A 22,563-nucleotide genomic window follows, 5' to 3' on the forward strand; every position below is an offset into this window, starting at 1 on the left:
TAGAAAAAATTGTGATTCGTTACCACGAAGCACAGGGAAATTAGTTGCATAAATTTTTTTTTGCTTAAAGGGAACATGTCACCAGTTTTATGGTGTCCTAACTAAGGGCAACATAAATAAGTGACTGATCCTCTTAGCAAAATGCTGGGTCACTTTCTTTAATTACTTCCTGATATTACTTTTAAACCTTTGCCCCTCTAATTTAAAACTATGTCCTCTTGTACAATTTTTCTTCTTTTAAATATTCTCTCCTCTTTTACCGTGTTGATTCCCTTTATGTATTTAAAAGTTTCTATCATATCCCCTCTGTCTCGTCTTTCTTCCAAGCTATACATGTTAAGGTCCTTTAAAGGGGTTGTCCGGGTTCAGCTCCGAACCCGGACATACCCTTATTTTCACCCAGGTAGCCCCCCTGAGGCTAGCATCAGGGTATCACATGCTCCGATGCCCTCCAGGGCAAGGTCTCTTTTGTTTTCAATAACACAATGCCGGGCGGAAACTTGTGTTCGGTGTTCCGTTTTACTGGCTAGGGCAGCGCTAAATCCCACCCATCAGTGCCGGTGACGTCACTGGGCTTCTTGGCAGCCCCATGGAGAGCCCCGTTACATCACCGTATCTCCAAAAAATGCCTTTGCCCTGCGCGATTTAGAACAGGGCAAAGGAGAGCATCGGAGCATGAACTGCTCCGATGCTCATGTCAGGGGGGCTGCCGGGGTGAAAATGGAGGTATGTCCGGGTTCAGCTCTGAACCTGGATAACCCCTTTTAACCTTTCCTGGTAAATTTTATCCTGCAATCCATGTACTAGTTTAGTAGCTCTTCTCTAAACTCTCTCCAAAGTATCAATATCCTTCTGGAGATATGGTCTCCAGTACTGCACACAATACTCCAAATGAGGTCTCTCTAGTAGAGCGACAGAGCGGTATGAGCACCTCCCTCTTTCTACGGTTAATGCCTCTAATGCCTCTCCCTATACACGCAAGCATTCTGCTAGCATTTCCTGCTGCTCTATGACATTGTCTACCTACCTTTAAGTCTTCTGAAATAATGACCCCTAAATCCCTTTCCTCAGATACTGAGGTTAGGACTGTATCACTAAATTTATATTCTGCTCTTGGGTTTTTACGCCCCAGCTGCATTATCTTGAACTTATCAACATTGGCATTTACATTTGGTAAGGAGAAGTACACCTGGACCAGACTGCTGTTTGGTTACATAAACTCAGGTCATGAATTTGTTGTGTTCTTACATAAGGCTATGCCTGATGTAACTGAAAGAGGAAATTTAACATACGTGGATGATATTTTGTTAAAAAGTACCTAGTTTAAAAAGGCATGTCCAAGAGATTACGCACGTACTTAATCAGTTGAGAGAGGCAGGTGTTAAAATCTCATTACAGAAAGCCCAATGGTGTCATACCAAGGTCAACTTCCTGTGACATGAGGTTGCTTTCGAAGGCCTAAAATCCCAAAAGAAGAAAGTGGAGGCTGTACAGTATCAGTGCTGTACTGTGTCAAAAACAAGACAAATTGATCAACGTTAGGGTACTTTCACACTTGTGTTAAACTTTTCCGGTATTGAGTTCCATCCTAGGGGCTCAATGCTGGAAAAAAAACTGAGTTTTATCCTAATGAATTCTGAAGGGAGAGTAATCCATTCAGTATGCATCAGGAGGTCTTCAGTTCAGTCACTGTATGGTTTTGGACAGAGAAAATGCTGCAATGCCGATTCGGCATCATTTTCCATTGAAATGCATTAATGCCGGATCCGACCCCAAGTGTTCTGGAAAAACTGATCTGGTTTTGCGGTCTGCACATGTAAAGACCTTTAAATATGTGAAAAAAATAAATTCTGGATCCGGTTTTCCAGATGACAACCGGAGAGACAGATCCGGTATTGCAATGCATTTGTGAGACGGATCCGCATCCAGATCCGTCTACAAATGGTATCGGTTTGCATACAGATTGCTGGATCCAGAATCCAACAAAGCAAGTGTGAAAGTACCCTTATTGCTTCTGCAAGTAAATCCCTGTCACCTGTAGAAGTAAAATTTAATGACTGAGATTAGCCACAGTCTGGGCCATTCAAAACTTTAGAAGTTACATTCAGGGTGAGAAAACCATCAGTGAAACGGCACACCAACCACTACAATATTTATAAAGTGAAAAAAATCAGGGATGGTAATTTCTTAAACAGTAGAATAACTTTACAAGGATGGTCATTGGAAGTTCGTTATAAACAAAATAAAAAGAGTCCTGTAGCTCAAGGACTTGCCAAACTTCACGATTGTGCAGCTCCTTCTCATACAGAAGAGCTATTAGATGATTTCTTAGAGGAACAAATCTCTTCTGCTTACAAAGCTTATGTTAAGGATTACGGTCCTCTACTCCCCTGTGTATACATTGATGGTTGTGCTCATCACACCATCGTAGGGGATGAGAGAAAACTAGTAGCCTTATTGGAATTAATTGGGCAAGTGAATTCCCAAGTGTCTCAGTAGGATACAGTATTGGTGCTAAAAATAGCCAAGTGGCAGAATTAACTGCTTTATACAAAACTGTTCAAATAGCTAGAGCATAATATTACCTAATTTGTTGAAGTCACAGATTCCAAATATGTACGGAACAGTTTTGTCGCGTATCTGCCTACTTGGAATAGAAATAACATGTTGCGGTCTAATAACAAACCTATGAAACATGCCAAATTGTTTTGTGCCATAGATGAGTTAGTCAAAAGTAATGGTTTAACCATTTATTGGAAGAAAACTAAAGGTTATTCTAAAACCCAGAACATGGACAAGGAAGGTAATGATCCAACCTATAAGCTTGCCAAACAAGGTGCCGTAAATGGTGTTAATATAGACATAGATCATCTACTAGGAATGATACCCATTGAAGCTGTCACTAGATGCCAAGCTAGGGCACAAACTGCAAATAATGTGGCTCAATGGAGTCAAGAGTCTACAACTGAGGATCTAATTAAAAGCCAAAAGGAAGATCTTATACTGGAGATCTTATATAAACACATTGAAGATCCTAGTAACAATCCTATATTGGAGGAGGACTATGCCAAAAAAGAAGACCTCCGATTATTAGTCAAAACCAAATCTCAATTCAGTATTCGAGGTGGTTTATTAATGAGGACCTCAAAGTATTCAACAGTGGGTAGTTCCCACTACATTTAGAGGTCTAATGTTACACCATGCTCCTGATGCGCCTACAGCAGGTCACCATGGTGAGAAGATTACCTACAAATCACTACGTGATTATGCTTATTGGCCTCATATGTTGAAAGATGTACAAACGTACTGTCAAGGTTGTTTGGTTTGTGCTCAGTTCCAACCTCAAGGTCCCACACATTGTGCCCCACTACAAAAAAAGGGTTTCTCATTGCCATGGTCCAATATACAGATTGACTTTATAGGTCCTGTCACAAGGTTATCCAGGGGAAACAAATACGTTACCAGTCACTTGTGTGTTTACCAAGTGGGTAGATTGTTTAAAGGCTAGTAATAACACAGCCGAAACATGCGCCACGCTTATCAACCATGTATTTTCCAGATTTGGGCTACCATTAAGGATTGATATGGACCATGGACCGCATTTCATAAGTGAGGTAATATCTAAGATGTGGAAGATCTTGGGTATCAAACGGAAATTGCACATACCGTAGCTTATCGTCCAGCATCTAGTGGATCAGTCGAGCGCTATAACCAGTCAATTGTCAACATCCTTAAGAAGTACGTTAAGGAATCAGGTAAAGACTGGGGCATGAAGTTGCCTTTAGTGTTCATGGCTATTAGAGCCACTCCAAGTGCTGCTACTAAGATGTCACCCATTGAGCTGATGACAGGTGGGAGAATGGTACTTCCACAACATCTGTTGTATCGCACATCGGATAATAATCTGATCAATGTAGCCACAACACATCAGTATGTGGAGAACCTTCGTCAGCATCTTCAACAAGCTTTTTCTTTTGCACAGAAGAATCTCAAGAAAGCAGAAGCAAATAATAAAACTTATGATCTCAAAACCACTAAGAAGGAGTATGAGATAGGTCATAGTGTATCTCTAAAATTTTGCTAGGGACCGGGAAAAAGAAAATAAGTTTCTTCAGTCGTGGAAAGGTCCTCATCACATCATCAACAAAATCTCACCAGTGGTTTACAAAAAATAAAAATGGTTAAGAATGATGGTTTTGTGGAGAAATGGGTTCATGTCAATCAATTTGCGGGTTTGTCAACCTAGGTCTCAATTGAGAATACTGGAAGGTGATGCTGAAGAAGAGACATAAGTATATCAAGAAGATGTGATAACTGATGACATTGTGATATTCTCTCTCAGCTTACAGATTTTCAAATCTTGTGCTTCTATGCAAAATGTTCTAAATGTTTATACATAGTATAGCTTGAAAACTGTAAATATCAATTAATAAGAACGTGTATTCATACTATTGGTTTCTTTAATAGAAAAGAGTGACAATCCAAACCAAGTCGTTGATTCGCAAAGACGATGATGACTACCAAAGACACAGCTATCGTATGGATGGTGTTAATTTTCGGTGCCCAGTTTAGAACTGAACCGGTCATCGAACCAGGTCCTTCATCAGGAGTCATGTTGTAAGACGCTCTAGGATTCTTATTGACAGAAAGGAAGATTTTATCTCAGAAGATCTTTATGAGTTTGGATCTAAGGATATCCATTGAAAGGAAATACAATATATCCCAATTTCTGCTTGAAGAAATGCAAGAATGTATATAATTTTTTTTCGGGTAGACATGACATTTCTTCTGACCTTCTTCCCAGATATGTCTGAGGTTAAACACCTGAATAACATGGGAAGAAGGGGATTTTGTCAGAAACATTGTCCAGAAAAGAATCAATATTGTAAAGGCCTATACATCTTGCTTTACAGATTGGTATATAGGCATTATGGTTGCCATTTTATCTGCTTGAGAGAAGGTCAATGCGAGTTTATTCTTTGTGGACAAAGACTTACAGAAGAACATTCAATCTCAACATAAACATTCTCATGTCATAAATTGTTGGGGTTCTCAGACAGGTACCATAAAGACACTGCAGGCTTCTACAAAAGACAGTGAACAAATTACTTTTTTCTATCAATGAATAGAAATTGTATTATATGAATTATTGTATTATATTATATGCAACATTTTTATGCTTATTTCATTGAAACGTATTAGTATGTATTATTATTATTATTTTTTTTTCGAAATACATAGAATTAGGAGGGATATACTAATGTAATTTTTGTTATGTGTAAAAGGATAATGTGTGAAACTCATTACCTCATTTTCTAAGTATGTGGAGAAAGAAGATTGAGTGTTTTGGTAAGATAGTCTTAAAGAGGACCTTTCATCTGGAAAAAAAATTCTGAACTAAATGTCATGATCTGTACAGCGGTGCCCAGGGATCTAATTGCACTTAATATTATCCCTGGGTGCTGCTCCGTTCTCCCGATATGACCTCCGGTATGTTCAGTCACTGGGTTATAGTAGGAGGAGACTTAGGGGACTTGGTTATAGTAGGAGGAGACTGCCCTTGTTCTCCTGGGCGTCTTCTTCTCCCAAGCTGTAGCGCTGGCCAATTGCAGCGCAGAGCTTACAGCCTGTGAGGTTTTTTTTCTCCCAGGCTGTGAGCTCTGCGCTGCGATTGGCCAGCGCTACAGCCTAGGAGGAGATGCCCAGGAGAACAAAGGCAGTCTCCTCCTACTATAACCAAATGACCGAACATACCGGAGGGCATAGCGGGAGAATGGAGCGGTGCCCAGGGATAATAGTAAGTGCAGTGAGATCCCTGGGCACCGCTGTATACACTCACCTAAAGAATTATTAGGAACACCTGTTCTATTTCTCATTAATGCAATTATCTAGTCAACCAATCACATGGCAGTTGCTTCAATGCATTTAGGGGGGTGGTCCTGGTCAAGACAATCTCCTGAACTCCAAACTGAATGTCAGAATGGGAAAGAAAGGTGATTTAAGCAATTTTGAGCGTGGCATGGTTGTTGGTGCCAGACGGGCCGGTCTTAGTATTTCACAATCTGCTCAGTTACTGGGATTTTCACGCACAACCATTTCTAGGGTTTACAAAGAATGGTGTGAAAAGGGAAAAACATCCAGTATGCGGCAGTCCTGTGGGCAAAAATGCCTTGTGGATGCTAGAGGTCAGAGGAGAATGGGCCGACTGATTCAAGCTGATAGAAGAGCAACGTTGACTGAAATAACCACTCGTTACAACCGAGGTATGCAGCAAAGCATTTGTGAAGCCACAACACGCACAAACTTGAGGCGGATGGGCTACAACAGCAGAAGACCCCACCGGGTACCACTCATCTCCACTACAAATAGGAAAAAGAGGCTACAATTTGCACAAGCTCACCAAAATTGGACTGTTGAAGACTGGAAAAATGTTGCCTGGTCTGATGAGTCTCGATTTCTGTTGACACATTCAAATGGTAGAGTCCGAATTTGGCATAAACAGAATGAGAACATGAATCCATCCTCTGATGGCTACTTCTAGCAGGATAATGCACCATGTCACAAAGCTCGAATCATTTCAAATTGGTTTCTTGAACATGACAATGAGTTCACTGTACTAAAATGGCCCCCACAGTCACCAGATCTCAACCCAATAGAGCATCTTTGGGATGTGGTGGAACGGGAGCTTCGTGCCCTGGATGTGCATCCCTTAAATCTCCATCAACTGCAAGATGATATCCTATCAATATGGGCCAACATTTCTAAAGAATGCTATCAGCACCTTGTTGAATCAATGCCACGTAGAATTAAGGCAGTTCTGAAGGCAAAAGGGGGTCCAACACCGTATTAGTATGGTGTTCCTAATAATTCTTTAGGTGAGTGTATATCATGATACTTAGTTCACAATTTTTTGCAAGTTGAAAGGTCCTCTTTAAAGAAGTATATCTTTATGCAGACTAGATGCCTGACAGTTGGTATACATTAAGAGCCCAAGTCAAAGGTTATCTTTTTGTTAGATCTTTGGAAAATATTCGAATTAAATGTAATTACACAAACTTTTATATAGAACACTAGTGTCCCCTTGTGGTGGTGGTGGTGAGTAAGAGATGAGTGGCAAATTGATGCACTATGATATCATTAGTCATGTGGAAGAACAAACCAAGCCCACCTTACAGGGGGGAGGGGGAAAGATAGCAGGAGACAGCAAGGAGGATCAATGTAGGAGTATCCATCAAAGACGAGACGAGAAGATGATTGAACTAAATAGAACATGACTATCTCTTGTTTCTGAACTATGACCGCTGACTTTTTTCAGACAACTTAATTCTAATTTGCCGGTATAGTATAAATTTAGATCTTTATATTAGGCAATTGATTATATATATTCGGATAGACCATATCATTCTTGCAGGATCTAGATTGATTTGACATTATTTCAACTGCAATACAAATTATGTCGGTCAATCTTGGGAGAGAAAATTATAAATTTTATATATACATTTGTATAATCTAAAGAAAACTTGAAAAGATTGATGAATGTTTATCTTTAATTTGAATTATATCTGTTGGCTGGGAGAATTCAATTGTCAAGTGTCAAGTCAAGAAATCTGAGCCTTTTGTTTCCCTATTCTGTGAAACCACTGATAAAATACCCATTGCATTTGAAAAGGTATTTTATTGGTTGCCTTGATACCTTAGATGTTACCTATATTCTCAAATTGATTGAACTTAGTTGATCATTATTCTTTGCTTGTGACCAATTATATATTTTATTATTATTTTGCACTAATTGTTTATAAATATATATATATATATATATATATATATTTGTGGAATTTTCGATTTGTGGGAAAAAGTTGGAATCTCCTCCATTACAGATCCCTGCTTGTTTTCATAAATAGGTGTGTAGCTTGCACAGATGGACAACGTCCTCTCCCTGCAGAAGGAGCTCCACCAACACCAGCATGACCTTATTTGAGGTTCTCCTCATTTTGTTATGGTCACCCAGAAAATTGGCTTACAGACATATGCAAAAGAGTTGTTTAGCACAATAAAATAAAAATAAATTGGTATGTCGCTGCCACAATTACCAGAGTGATTAACTATTCTATTTCCCTGTGACAGTGGCAAGTAATTTTTTTTTCACCACAAAAAATAGGTAGGTTTCACGACCCAATTAGCAGGCTGATTAACTATTATATTTCCCTGTCATTGGTGTAAAGGAGTAGGATTGCGCAAAACAAAAATGCCAACAGGTCACCCTCAGACTGAACAGCACAATTAAGTATGGTATTTCTGTCTCACTGGTGCAAAGGATTGCACCGATCAATAATGCGTACATGTCACCACACTTTTTGAAAATAATAAAGGCCTAACACTCTATATGCCTGCAGCAACGTCCTGTGCAGAATGGTGGCGCACCATGTGATCCGGCATTTACACATGCCTGGTCACATGGTGTGCCGGCCAATCAGAGCCAATACTAAGCATGACTGTGATGGCTTCCAAGTGCCCACAGCTTAAACGCTTGATGATTGGCTGTGCTGCAACACTGTTGCTGCTTTCAACAAACTTTACTTAAACTACGAACAACTGTCTGTGTTTGCGTCCGGTACGGTCCCGAAAGTGGCGGTCTGGGTTCGCTCATCACTATTCATTACTTGTTGATGTTCTACCTAATCAAATGCTGAGGGATAGTAGAATTACTGGGCCCTGCCAGCACTTGATTCCCAGCCTCGTCCATAATATGCAAGAATTCTGGAGCGTCACTTATACATATTCTGGAGCAACATATTCAAAAAGTAAAAAAGTTGATGACAGGATCATGCTTATGTTATGAATAGTGTTGAGCGAATCAAGCTTCGGATTATTGATCCGAAGTCTATTCGGCCAAACACTTTGATTTTAATGCTGTCTCCGTACAGCATTAAAATGTATTGGCACACTGTAGCCAAACTTTGTTTCAACCAAAGTCGCGCAAGACTTAGGTGAATTCATTCAGTATTCATTTCTGCAACTTTAAAAACATTTAAAATTAGGAATCCAAAGTCGGGTTTGGTACCAGCTGGTACCTCGGTTGTTATTTAAATGCAGTGTTGGACCAACAAAAGTTTTAAGGACTATTGTTTGTTTTGTTTGATGCATTTGGTGCAGGGGTGGAGAGAAAAACTAATTCACTCCATCAGCGGCACAGTCTGCTATAGACCGAGTTATCCTGGACTGATTTTAAAACTATGGACTGAGCTTTTTGAATAGAATTTTGAAACTGAACTGAATTTAATGACATCTTCTAGACTGTGTGGACATGTTCACGTACCTCTTCCATAAGTGCAGGCTGTATAAGTTGTTTATCAGAGACAGGACTGAAAACTTCAGCAGTGTCCAGGGGATGCCCTAGTTAATGACCGGGTGTGGCAAGACCTGGACATATGACCTGACTGCCACCTAAAAAGAAAATATTTCAACCACTGGTATGAACAAAGCCTTGCTGCTCATACAACGGCCGTCCAGGGGTGTAGCTCAAAGGTAATCATCTGCCCAACACTTCTTAACCACCCGCAAGGCTGATGCAACAACCTGCATACCAGTGAGGGGAGGAGGTCCCAGTGTCAAAGCTCCTCCCACCAACAAGGTTATGGACTGTCTAACAACCAATGAAAAGAAGCTCTGAAACCTGCACTCAGGATTATGATTACACCTGCAATCCAATCCACATCAACACAGAGAAAAGAGGGGTAAGAGGCAGAACTTTATAAGGAGCTAGAAACAAAATATGTGTTGAGGCGTACGGTAAACAGAAAGTCAATAAATGGAGAATGCACTAGGCACTTTGTAAGTTTACGATCCAAGAAAGTCATAAGTGAAGAAGACCTATGCGAAAGACACTTCTTGTTTTTCCAACACACAAGGCTTTTTATTTTTTTATTTTAGAAAGTCAATGGTTCCAAAGTGGTTTTAGGTGAAGTGACTAGGTTGTATATGTAGCATAGGGCCTGATGTTTATTTATGAAAATTTATGAAAGTGGAAGAACCAGGGGTGTAATGTGTTGTAAGGGTATTTTGAAGTACTGATTAATTCTATATCTGTTATATTATCTTTAATATTCTGTGCAATAAAGTCTACCTTGTAATCTAGTTGGTTAGGGACAGTTAGATCATACCCATCCCCCATTATACTGAGGCTATATTCCTGATAAGTGGTTATCTCAGAGACATGCATGCTGCACACTGCAAGAGGGGCTAAAAGATAGCCCTTCATTGAAGACTTCATGCTAGGTAAGATGTAAGTACTGATTTGCCTTACCTCTTGTACACCCTGAAGCAGACTCAGTCCTACCCCATACTATTCTGAAAGTGAGTTGTCTGTTGTATCTCATCATTAATCACATATAGTAAATATATTTAGTCACTTAGCCTGCGTAAGCTTATGCATTCAAAAATCTTTTTAATTCATGTCTTCAAACAGAAATCCAGGTGTCTCTCCTCTTTACAGCTTCTCTGCACTGTGTTCTTATCACAGACATATTTATTTAACTCCTTTAGACTTGTCAGTATGGCTATAATAACTTAGCCCTGTGATATCAGCAGAAGTCTGATCATCTGTAAAGGTGTGCACTCTCTTTCCTGCAAACTGTATATAGAGATGTTGGTGACAGAACTACATACTGTTTATTAGACACTTTGTACACAGTGATGTGAATCAAATATTTGTACATATAGTGGCGGTGCGTTCCACCAGCCAGAAGGAGGTAGCTCACAGGACCTAGGTCTAGCTTGCGTTCCACAGGGGAGAAGTAAGGATCAGTAGAATGTAATCAATGAATCGCTGTGCGTTCCAAAAGGAGGAAATTATAAGAATTGGCTGATATGACAGAAATTATAGAAAAAATAGGAAAGTTAGAAGGCAGAAATAATATAAAAGAAAAGATAGACAGAGGTGCCAATGAGCAGGCTTATAGATATAAGATAAGTACCAAAAGGATACCCCCTGCGGCACTGGTTATGACTTCATATTCATGGAGCCTGAAGGGAGTTAAAGAGAAATGATATTAGAACATTATTGATCAGGATGAAATATCATAATCATTATGATAATAGAGCATCATGGTCTGATGGTGAGGAGGACCACCAAGTACAGTATTGGTATATGATTGTAATGCATTTATAGTCCATTATTCCAAAGAAATCCATATAGTTACCATCCGGAAGAAAAATTTGGTAATCAGAGCTTTTAGGTGAAAGCCTGTACCTCATATTCCCTATTTAGTCCTTTCGGCATCAGAGTTTGTAAGGTATGAATCCAGAACACCTCCCTATGTTTCAGCGTCTTGGATCGGTCACCGCCTCTCCTGGATGTTGGAATATATTCAATTATTTGGAATTTTAATTGAGAGATCCTATGTTGCGCCTCATTGAAGTGCTGTGGGAGTGGAAGTAATAGATTTTGTCGGCGCATTGTCGACTTGTGCTGGCAAATTCTGTCTCTTATTGATTGAGTAGTTTTCCCCACATACATAAGGCCACAAGGGCATTTGATAGTGTAAACTATGTATACTGAGAAAGGAGGTCAAACCAATATGAGATAAGCGCTCCAGATTACCAAGAGTAAAGGCATTATTCAGAAAGTGGGTAATCTAAAATATAAAATTTTTAATAATGCGGATAAAAATATTTCCCAAATAAAGTGTGCATAAGACAGACCTTGGGATAGAAAATGTATATAAACCTTAGAAATCACCTAGGTGTCTATCCCAAATGAAAAATTACAAAAATACACTAAAATAGTGCACGGCGGCACCAGTAACCGTTTGTCCTACCGGTAACGCGGAACAGGATACGGATCGTTCACCACCGACAAGCCTCCGATTGAGGTTTCTCCAAATAAGATAGAAGATGAAAAAATAATGTCAGGCAGTGATGCACATGTGTGCAGGGTCCCTGTAAAGGCCCTATGGCTGACTGATGTGAGTATCCCTATTACTAGATATAGGTAGCAGCCTCACCACAGGGCACTCGTCCTTACAAGGACGACCCCGTCCGGAACCTGTCCCTTGCAAAGATTAAACTATATGTCCCTAAAGGATCTAGAAAGAACTCCCTACACGCATGTTTCACTGCCTAAAAACCTAAATTAAAGGCAATTCATCAGGGGAGATGAGGGAAAATATACTAGGGATAGGTATAAGATAGGCCCTTCATCCCTAGAGACCGGCCTGACTAGATACGTCAGCCAGTAATGGGGGTATAACCAGATAATGGATACCTCCTAGGGCGGTCTCTATAGATAAAGAGACTATGTAACATGCAGTAATATGATACAAAAAGAACTGCACATGGGACACCAACCTGTGTGGCATTCCCACCATATTTAAATAGGAACCTGGCTGCCGCCCTCGCCGCCCACAATGTAGCAAGGCCAATGGGCGCATTCGTGCGCTCGCACGTCAGCACCGCGCATGCGCCCATTGCAGAGACAGGAGCGAGGTCTGGAGCGCACGGAAGTGCCCTGGATGCCGGCTCCTTCCTGCGCATGCGCGGCATCACTTGTTCTCGCGACGCCGCGGCTGCCAGCTGTATTGACAGCGGCACTGTAGACAAGGATCGATAACAACCGTCCACTGATGCTGCAAGGTGGCAGGGCGATCGGAACTCACCCCGCCATCACAGCACATTAGCCCAGAATCGGACCGTCAGCAAAGTACAGTATTTGGGCTACTAGTCAGATAAAGACTAAGATTGAATCTCTGGACTTTGACAAAAACAGATACAATCATGTTATGACTAGTGGATATATTATTGACACAATAAAATAGAAAAGGTCATATTCCCAATAATTAGAGAAAAGTCAAAGTATAATGGAAAAACCACAGACAGGGTCTGTACCTATACGTAGGTAGGGGCATAGCTGAATCAATCACAGGAAACAGCTGTAATTCAACTGTTCGTTTAAGCCCATTGGTGGGACTGTTCGCAAAAGAAAGATCCAACGGGCTTCACGCTGTAAAAGGATCTTATCCCAATCACCTCCACGTTTAGGGGGGGCAACTTCTTCAATACCATTAACTTTAATGGCACGCGGATCGCCTTGGTGGAAATCACACACGTGACGGGCCACAACCGTATCTCGTCGTTTATCATTAAAGTTAATGGTATTGAAGCAGTTGCCCCCCCCTAAACGTGGAGGTGATTGGGATAAGATCCTTTTACAGCGTGAAGCCCGTTGGATCTTTCTTTTGCGAACAGTCACACCAATGGGCTTAAACCAGTGCTTCTCAAATAGTGGGGCGCGCCCCCCAGGGGGGCTAATGTGCTGTGATGATGGGGTGAGTTCCGATCGCCCTGCCACCTTGCAGCATCACTGGATGGTTGTTATCGATCCTTGTCTACAGTGCCGCTGTCAATACAGCTGGCAACCGCGGCGTCGCGAGAACAAGCGATGCCGCGCATGCGCAGGAAGGAGCCGGCATCCAGGGCACTTCCGTGCGCTCCAGACCTCGCTCCTGTCTCTGCAATGGGCGCATGCGCGGCGCTGACGTGCGAGCGCACGAATGCGTCTATTGGCCTTGCTACATTGTGGGCGGCGGAGGCGGCAGCCAGGTTCCTATTTAAATATGGTGGGAATGCCACACAGGTTGGCGTCCCATGTGCAGTTCTTTTTGTATCATATTACTGCATGTTACATAGTCTCTTTATCTATAGAGACCGCCCTAGGAGGTATCCATTATCTGGTTATACCCCCATTACTGGCTGACGTATCTAGTCAGGCCGGTCTCTAGGGATGAAGGGCCTATCTTATACCTATCCCTAGTATATTTTCCCTCATCTCCCCTGATGAATTGCCTTTAATTTAGGTTTTTAGGCAGTGAAACATGCGTGTAGGGAGTTCTTTCTAGATCCTTTAGGGACATATAGTTTAATCTTTGTAAGGGACAGGTTCCGGACGGGGTTGTCCTTGTAAGGACGAGTGCCCTGTGGTGAGGCTGCTACCTATATCTAGTAATAGGGATACTCACATCAGTCAGCCATAGGGCCTTTACAGGGACCCTGCACACATGTGCATCACTGCCTGACATTATTTTTTCATCTTCTATCTTATTTGGAGAAACCTCAATCGGAGGCTTGTCGGTGGTGAACGATCCATATCCTGTTCCGCGGTACCGGTAGGACAAACAGTTACTGGTGCCGCCGTGCACTATTTTAGTGTATATTTGTAATTTTTCATTTGGGATAGACACCTAGGTGATTTCTAAGGTTTATATACATTTTCTATCCCAAGGTCTGTCTTATGCACACTGTATTTGGGAAATATTTTTATCCGCATTATTAATAAATGTTATATTTTAGATTACCCACTTTCTGAATAATGCATTTGATAGTGTACACTACGAAATCGGTGTCACAGGTGAAATAGCCTTGGATTTTGATGGGTTTACCCGTATGGGGGTGAGAAATGGTTGATCCTCTTTGTACTGTGCACAGTGTAGACACGGGAAAGTGCCCTTTCTCTGTGTATGTAAGAGAGTTGGTCTTGGTGAAAGCTTGGATGGTACTATATCTGCCCTAACAAGAAAATCTCTGAGGTTTTTAGGCCTTTGGTTGCATGGGAGTATAGGATATTTAAATTTGTCTACTTCTGGATATGCTTTATGGAGGAGGGGTCAGTGAGTTTTAATTATGTTGACTACCTTCCTAGTACTTGGATGGAACTTATGGACAAAGGGAATGCGCTTTACTACCGGATTCCGTTTGTTTGTGGTGTCTGGGGTTCTCAGTGTATCTTGAGGCTTTCTCGGAACCTATTCTTCATTAGAGATGTCGCGAACATAAAATTTTCCGTTCGCGAACGAAGAACACAAATTTCCTCAAATGTTCGCGAACGGGCGAACCGCCATAGACTTCAATAGGCAGGCGAATTTTAAAACCCACAGGGACTCTTTCTGGCCACAATAGTGATGGAAAATTTGTTTCAAGGGGACTAACACCTGGACTGTGGCATGCCGGAGGGGGATCCATGGCAAAACTCCCATGGAAAATTACATAGTTGACACAGAGTCTGGTTTTAATCCATAAAGGGCATAAATCACCTAACATTCCTAAATTGTTTGGAATAACGTGCTTTAAAACATCAGGTATAATGTTGTATCGATCAGGTAGTGTAAGGGTTACGCCCGCTTCACAGTGACAGACCAAACTATGACAGAGTGGTGTGTTAAGTAGTACTATTCTTTTCAGTTTAATCCCTGTTACATCCCCTATCAGGGGACGTGTATATAGCATCGATTTTAGGAACCGGGAGATGGAAAAAGATGTTTGGTCGATCCTCCTACTTGAAATTTGGGGCACTGCGCGTGCAATCTAATGTGCCACCAGATATGAGTGGTGTGTTAAGTAGTACTATTCTTTCTTTTTAATATCTTTTTATTGATTTTCAAAAAAAAAGGGGGAGGGGGTACAATGCAGTCAGCAAATCAGGATTGCGATAGCACGTATAATGATACATGTAAATAGTACAAAGACATTGTGGTGTACAATCAAAGAACATATCGGACCTTAGCCATAACAAAGGTAGGTAGTGGGGACTTTTACGCCCTCATTAAGTGAGTAACAAGGATGCTCAGCAAGAAAACTAAAAGCAAGGAACCAATACATTGAAAGGAAGGATGTACTAACTTAGCATATTGAAGAATCACCACTCCTTGGGATCCCTAAAGCCATCCACTTCCAAATTTCAAAATGGTAACTACATCTCAAGCTATTAATAATCAATTAGGGAGGGATGTCAGTAGAGGCAGCAGGGGCGTGCTACCACGCTACTTCTCTTGCATTGCAGTGGTCAAAATCAATTAATAGGGACATCAGAGAACCGAATGACATTAAAAGGAACAAACATAACAGGGGTGGGAAAAGGGGAGGAAGGGGGGGGGTGATAAGTACCCGTTTGAGAGCAAGATATGTGATTGTCGAATATGGAAGAGGAGGAAATAAGTTAGATCTGTTTCTGGTTCAAGAGAGTTGTCTGCCTATATGATATTAATGTAGGTGATCAAGTGAGCCCATAGTGGATTAAGGTATTGAGGATCTCCAATTGAGGCAAGGGGACCAAATTTTCTTATATTTGTGGTGTGATCTCAATTCCCAATGGGATAATTCCTCTAGTCTAGAAATTGAGGCAACTTTATGTATCCAGAGTGTCTCAGATAGAGGGCCTTGTGCTTTCCAATTTGTAGCTATGATAAGTCTAGCTGCCGCAATAAGAGGTCTTAAAAGACTTTTCTCAGATAGGATCAATGAGTTTGGCATAATGTTTAATAAGGCAATCTTGGGACAACTGATAAACCTCTTTGTGTCTTTTTTTATCTAAGATGCAATTGATATGTGCGAAAACCTTATTCCAAAATATTTGTATAATCGGGCAAGACCACCATATATGTAAGAAGGTGCCTCTCTCTTTGAGGCATCTCCAGCACATATCTGAAGTAGTGCTATACATTTGGCTTAATCTAACAGGTGTAAGGTACCATCTAGATATCACCTTGTATGTGTTTTCTTGAATATTAGTGCATCTCGAGGATAGTTTGGGTGATAGTAACATTTCTTTGGTATCTTCATTAGTAAATATGGTATTTAAATCTCTTTCCCATTCTTTCAAAAAGTAGAGAGATTTAGGTATATCACTTTGGAGTAAATTCTTGCTTATCGTATGTATGAGTTTTTTTTGGAGTCTGTGTTTGAGATATTAATTTTTCAAACCAAGAGGATTCTCTAGTCTGATAATCTTTTGATAAAGCCATTTTTAGAGACTTCGATATGATGTTGTGCTGGAGGTGACTCAGTTTAGGTGTGTTAAAACGTTTCTTCATAGCTTGCAAATTTAATATTGCTTCATCTGAGTCTAGGAGGTCAGAAGGCGCTATATTGCTGTTGCGTATTTGTGCTGGTAGAGTTGTATAACCTTCTCCAGTTGTAATGAGGAAGTCACTCAGATTACTTAAGTGAGAGGGGAATTTTGAGAATGTGTCTCTTATATGCTTTGTTTTCCAGATTGATAATGTGGCTTGAACTAGGATATTATCCTTATTTATAAGTGGAGTATTGTGTAGGTCTGTGAATACTAGACCTTTTAGAGGGTATTTTGTTAGTTATTTTTCCAGTGAAATCCAGGTTTTATGTTTAGGGTGTCTCACCCAATCTATAATTCTGCTTAGGTGAACAGCAATAATATATTTGTCTAAAGAAGGAAGGCCAATCCCTCCCTTGGTTATGGGTAATTGTAGAATATTGTGCGAAATCCTTGGTTTTATATTTCCCCATATATAGTTGGAGCATATTTTCTTGAAAGAAGTCAAGAAGTGCTTTGAGAGTTTGATTGGGAGCACCTGTATGAGATATGTAAGTTTGGGCAGAATTAAGGTGTTGAACATATTTTTCCATCCTAGCCAGGATATAAATGTAGGTTTCCAGGAACTCAGTATATTTGGTATGGAATTAATAAGTGGGGTGAAGTTTAAGGTGAATAATCTGTTGAGATCAGGGGGAATGTTAACACCCAAGAATTTCAGTGAACTTTTGGTCCATTGAAAGGGTGAGTCTTTTTTTAGATATTTAAGAGCATTATGGGAGTATAGTATGCCCATCGCTTGTGACTTGGTGATATTAATTTTGAAATTGGATATTTCTCCAAATCTGTTTAATATATCGATTATGAGAGGGAAAGTTTGTTTAGGATTTGAAATAACCAACAATAGATCATCTGCATATGCAGCTTGTTTTATCTCCAAGGCACCACAGCTTAAGCCTTTAATATCAGGATTTTGTCTTATAGCTTGTAACAGGGGTTCCATTGACAAAATAAATAATAAGGGGGATAATGGGCATCCCTGTTTAGTTCCATTATTAATATGTACTGCCCGGGACAGAGTGTCATTTACTTTTATATAAGCGCATGGGGAGGCATACATTGAGAAGATAGCTTTGATGAATATAGTTGGAAATCCAAATTTCTCTAGAGTGCTAGTGATAAAGGGCCAGGCCACTCTATCAAATGCCTTCTCAGCATCTGTCCCGAGCAGTACAATAGGTGTTTTATTCTTTTTAGCTAGGAAAATAGCATTAATAATTTTGTACATACCATCTTTACCCTCTCTGCCTAGAACAAAGCCTGTTTGGTCAGGATTAATCAAATCTTGGAGTAGAGGTCTTATTCTGGCCGATAGGATTCTAGCGTAGATTTTTAGATCTAGGTTTAGAAGGGAGATGGGTTTGTAGCTAGAACAGAGAGTGTGGTCTTTTTGGGGTTTGGGGGATTAACGCAATATGGGCACTTAATGTTTGAGGAGTGAAGGGTGTACCTTTTAAAGCTGCATTATACACCTGGACCATATGGGGTGCTAAGGTATCTTTGAATGTTGCATAATATATGTCTGGAAGGCCGTCTGGTCCTGGGGATTTCCCTTTAGCAATTGTTTTCAGAGTTTCCATGACCTCTTCCTCTGAAATTGGGGCACATAATCTGAGTTTGTGATCTTCACTGATTTTTGGTAGATCAAGTTTGCTCAGGAAGTCAGAGGTAAGTTTGCTTTTATCCTGTGTAGCCTTGTCTGGCTCAGTTATATTAATATTGTATAGTTCAGTATAGAAGTCATGGAAAGCCTGAGCAATGGCGGTGTCATCTTTATGTAATGGCTGACCACACGTTTTAATACCTGTTATCCTGGATTTGCGTTTTTGTTGGCGAACATTGCAATCATGAATTTGGAAGATCTGTTACCGTGTGCAAAGATTTTTTGTTTTAAAGGGTTTCTGTCACCCCACAAAACTCATTTTTTTTTTTTGGGATAGTTAGATTCCTTATAGGGCGATATAGGAGAATATAATAGTCTTACTTACTTTTCATGCGGCCGATTCTTTATAAAACGAAGTTTTATAATATGTAAATGAGGGCTCTACCAGCAAGTAGGGCGTCTACTTGCTGGTAGCCGCAGCAGCAATCCGCCCCCTCGCCGTGTTGATTGACAGGGCCAGCCGTGATCTCCTCCTCCGGCCGGCCCTGTCAGTAATTCAAAAATCGCGCGCCTCTGGTCATTCGGCGCAGGCGCTCTGAGATGAGGAGGCTCGTCTCCTCAGTGCGCCTGCGCCGATGACATCACCGAAAGAGAAGACGTCATCGGCGCAGGCGCACTGAGGGAGTGCTGAGGAGACGAGCCTCCTCATCTCAGAGCGCCTCGGCCGAATGACCAGAGGCGCGCGATTTTTGAATTACTGACAGGGCCGGCCGGAGGAGGAGATCACGGCTGGCCCTGTCAATCAACACGGCGAGGGGGCGGATTGCTGCTGCGGCTACCAGCAAGTAGACGCCCTACTTGCTGGTAGAGCCCTCATTTACATATTATAAAACTTCGTTTTATAAAGAATCGGCCGCATGAAAGTAAGTAAGACTATTATATTCTCCTATATCGCCCTATAAGGAATCTAACTATCCAAAAAAAAAAAAAAAGAGTTTTGTGGGGTGACAGAAACCCTTTAAGGCTAAATATAACTTTGCTGTTTGTGCATTAAGATGGGTCTTCAACTCTTCTCTAGCTTTGTTAAGTTTATCAAGGATGTCTTTTTTCTTAAGGCGTTTGTGGTAGCATTCGAGCTTAGATATTTTGGAGAACAGTTCATTTGTCTTTTTTTGCCTAGTTTTATTTAGGTTTGATGCAAGGGAAATGAACTCTCCTCTAATAACTGCTTTATGTGCTTCCCATATAAATTGTGGGGACGTTTCTCCTTGTGTATTATCCGTAAAGTAGTCTTAACTTTTTATTAATGAGAAGAGTGATTTGTGTCCGAAAACACACAATAGGGTACCTCTTTGGCGCACAGGGACGACCACAGTTTCAGGTTTTAGGTAAAGATACTATTTATTGTTCAGTTGACAACGCGTTTCAGAGTTTATAACTCCTTTTTCAAGTCTAAAGTGAAACAGCAAAGAAATAAAAAGGGGAAAAAAATATGCCGAAGGTAAAGGAAATAGCAAAAAATCCACAGAAAAGGCCCCCACACAGTTGGGGGGGAGGATATATATATATATATATATATATATATATATATATATAGAAAAATACATATATATATGCGCATAAAATTCAGTTATGGTGAATAAATCAATTGATTAAAATTACAGCATATAAAAATATAAAAAGATATATATATGTATAAAAAGTATATTACACGTTGTATTTTATACATTCTGGATGGTTGCTGGGTCTAGTGCTAACCCAAACATGAACGCGAAAAAAGTTTATAACCACTTTTATTGTCAGGGGCTTGATGTACTCCAATCTGTCCAAATTGGACGCTGTTTGAGTAAAGTGTATACACACATATATATATACACACATATATACACTGCTCAAAAAAATAAAGGGAACACTTAAATAACACAATGTAACTCCAAGTCAATCACACTACTGTGAAATCAAACTGTCCATTTAGGAAGCAACACTGAGTGACAATCAATTTCACATGCTGTTGTGCAAATGGAATAGACAACAGGTGGAAATTATAGGCAATTAGCAAGACACCCCCAATAAAGGATTGGTTCTGCAGGTGGTGACCACAGATAACTTCTCAGTTCCTATGCTTCCTGGCTGATGTTTTGGTCACTTTTGAATGCTGGCGGTGCTTTCACTCTAGTGGTAGCATGAGACGGAGTCTACAACCCACACAAGTGGCTCAGGTAGTGCAGCTTATCCAGGATGGCACATCAATGCGAGCTGTGGCAAGAAGGTTTGCTGTGTCTGTCAGCGTAGTGTCCAGAGCATGGAGGCGCTACCAGGAGACAGGCCAGTACATCAGGAGACGTGGAGGAGGCCGTAGGAGGGCAACAACCCAGCAGCAGGACTGCTACCTCCGCCTTTGTGCAAGGAGAAACAGGAGGAGCACTGCCAGAGCCCTGCAAAATGACCTCCAACAGGCCACAAATGTGCATGTGTCTGCTCAAACGGTCAGAAACAGACTCCATGAGGGTGATATGAGGGCCCGACGTCCACAGGTGGTGGTTGTGCTTACAGCACAACACCGTGCAGGACGTTTGGCATTTGCCAGAGAACACCAAGATTGGCAAATTCGCCACTGGCGCCCTGTGCTCTTCACAGATGAAAGCAGGTTCACACTGAGCACATGTGACAGACGCGACAGAGTCTGGAGACGCCGTGGAGAACGTTCTGCTGCCTGCAACATCCTCCAGCATGACTGGTTTGGCATTGGGTCAGTAATGGTGTGGGTGGCATTTCTTTGGAGGGCCGCACAGCCCTCCATGTGCTCGCCAGAGGTAGCCTGACTGCCATTAGGTACCGAGATGAGATCCTCAGACCCCTTGTGAGACCATATGCTGGTGCGGTTGGCCCTGGGTTCCTCCTAATGCAAGACAATGCTAGACCTCATGTGGCTGGAGTGTGTCAGCAGTTCCTGCAAGACGAAGGCATTGATGCTATGGACTGGCGCGGCAGTTCCCCAGACCTGAATCCAATTGAGCACATCTGGGACATCATGTCTCGCTCTATCCACCAACGTCACGTTGCACCACAGACTGTCCAGGAGTTGGCAGATGCTTTAGTCCAGGTCTGGAAGGAGATCCCTCAGGAGACCGTCCGCCACCTCATCAGGAGCATGCACAGGCGTTGTAGGGAGGTCATACAGGCACGTGGAGGCCACACACACTACTGAGCCTCATTTTGACTTGTTTTAAGGACATTACATCAAAGTTGGATCAGCCTGTAGTGTGTTTTTCCACTTTAATTTTGAGTGTGACTCCAAATCCAGACCTCCATGGGTTGAAAAATTTGATTTCCATTTTAGAATTTTTGTGATTTTGTTGTCAGCACATTCAACTATGTAAAGAACAAAGTATTTCAGAAGAATATTTAATTAACTCAGATCTAGGATGTGTTATTTTTGTGTTCCCTTTATTTTTTTGAGCAGTGTATATATATATATATATATATATATATATATACACACATACACACACACGTGCACACATGTATATTCGAACAAGGGTGGTGTGAGGGACGTATAGTGTTAAACCATAATATACAGTGTACATTGGTAATATACTGATGTAGTGGGACGTGGTGCTTATGTGGTGTGATATGGCAGCATAAAATGGAGTCTGATGGATAGATGTCGGTATTATTAGAATAGTGATGTTGGTTGGTTATAATTGATCCTTTTATTTTTATTGGGGAACAGGAGGGAAGTATAAGGTTTACCTTGGGGGCGCCAACAGCAAGGGGCAACAGGCAGAAGATGGCCGGGTGGCTACAGGAGGAGGAAGGAAAAGATAAATAATTAAATGGATGATAATAGCATAATTGAATGAAAGGCCCAATGTCTGAATGGATAAGGATGCAGATGTAAGTGACAATGAAGCTCTGCAGAGCTATTGGACGGCTTATTAAATGATAAAATTAATGAGTAAAGAGGCCCAATATCTAATATTTAATTGCAACTATATAAGGAGAGTTGAAGAAAAACTGCAGGGGAAGGTGACAATGAAGTTCTATAGGGCTATTGTATGGC

At 41.1% G+C, this 22,563-nt stretch overlaps 1 protein-coding gene across 1 annotated transcript in view; it reads right to left on the reverse strand.

The window, feature by feature from the left end:
• Nucleotides 1-22,563, reverse strand: part of LRP5 (LDL receptor related protein 5) — a 1,269,095-nt gene that overhangs the window by 787,573 nt on the left and 458,959 nt on the right. The gene's annotated exons all lie outside the window — the stretch shown is intronic.

This window comes from Bufo bufo, chromosome 10 (genome assembly GCF_905171765.1).
Source record: "Bufo bufo chromosome 10, aBufBuf1.1, whole genome shotgun sequence".
Lineage (NCBI taxonomy): Eukaryota > Metazoa > Chordata > Amphibia > Anura > Bufonidae > Bufo > Bufo bufo.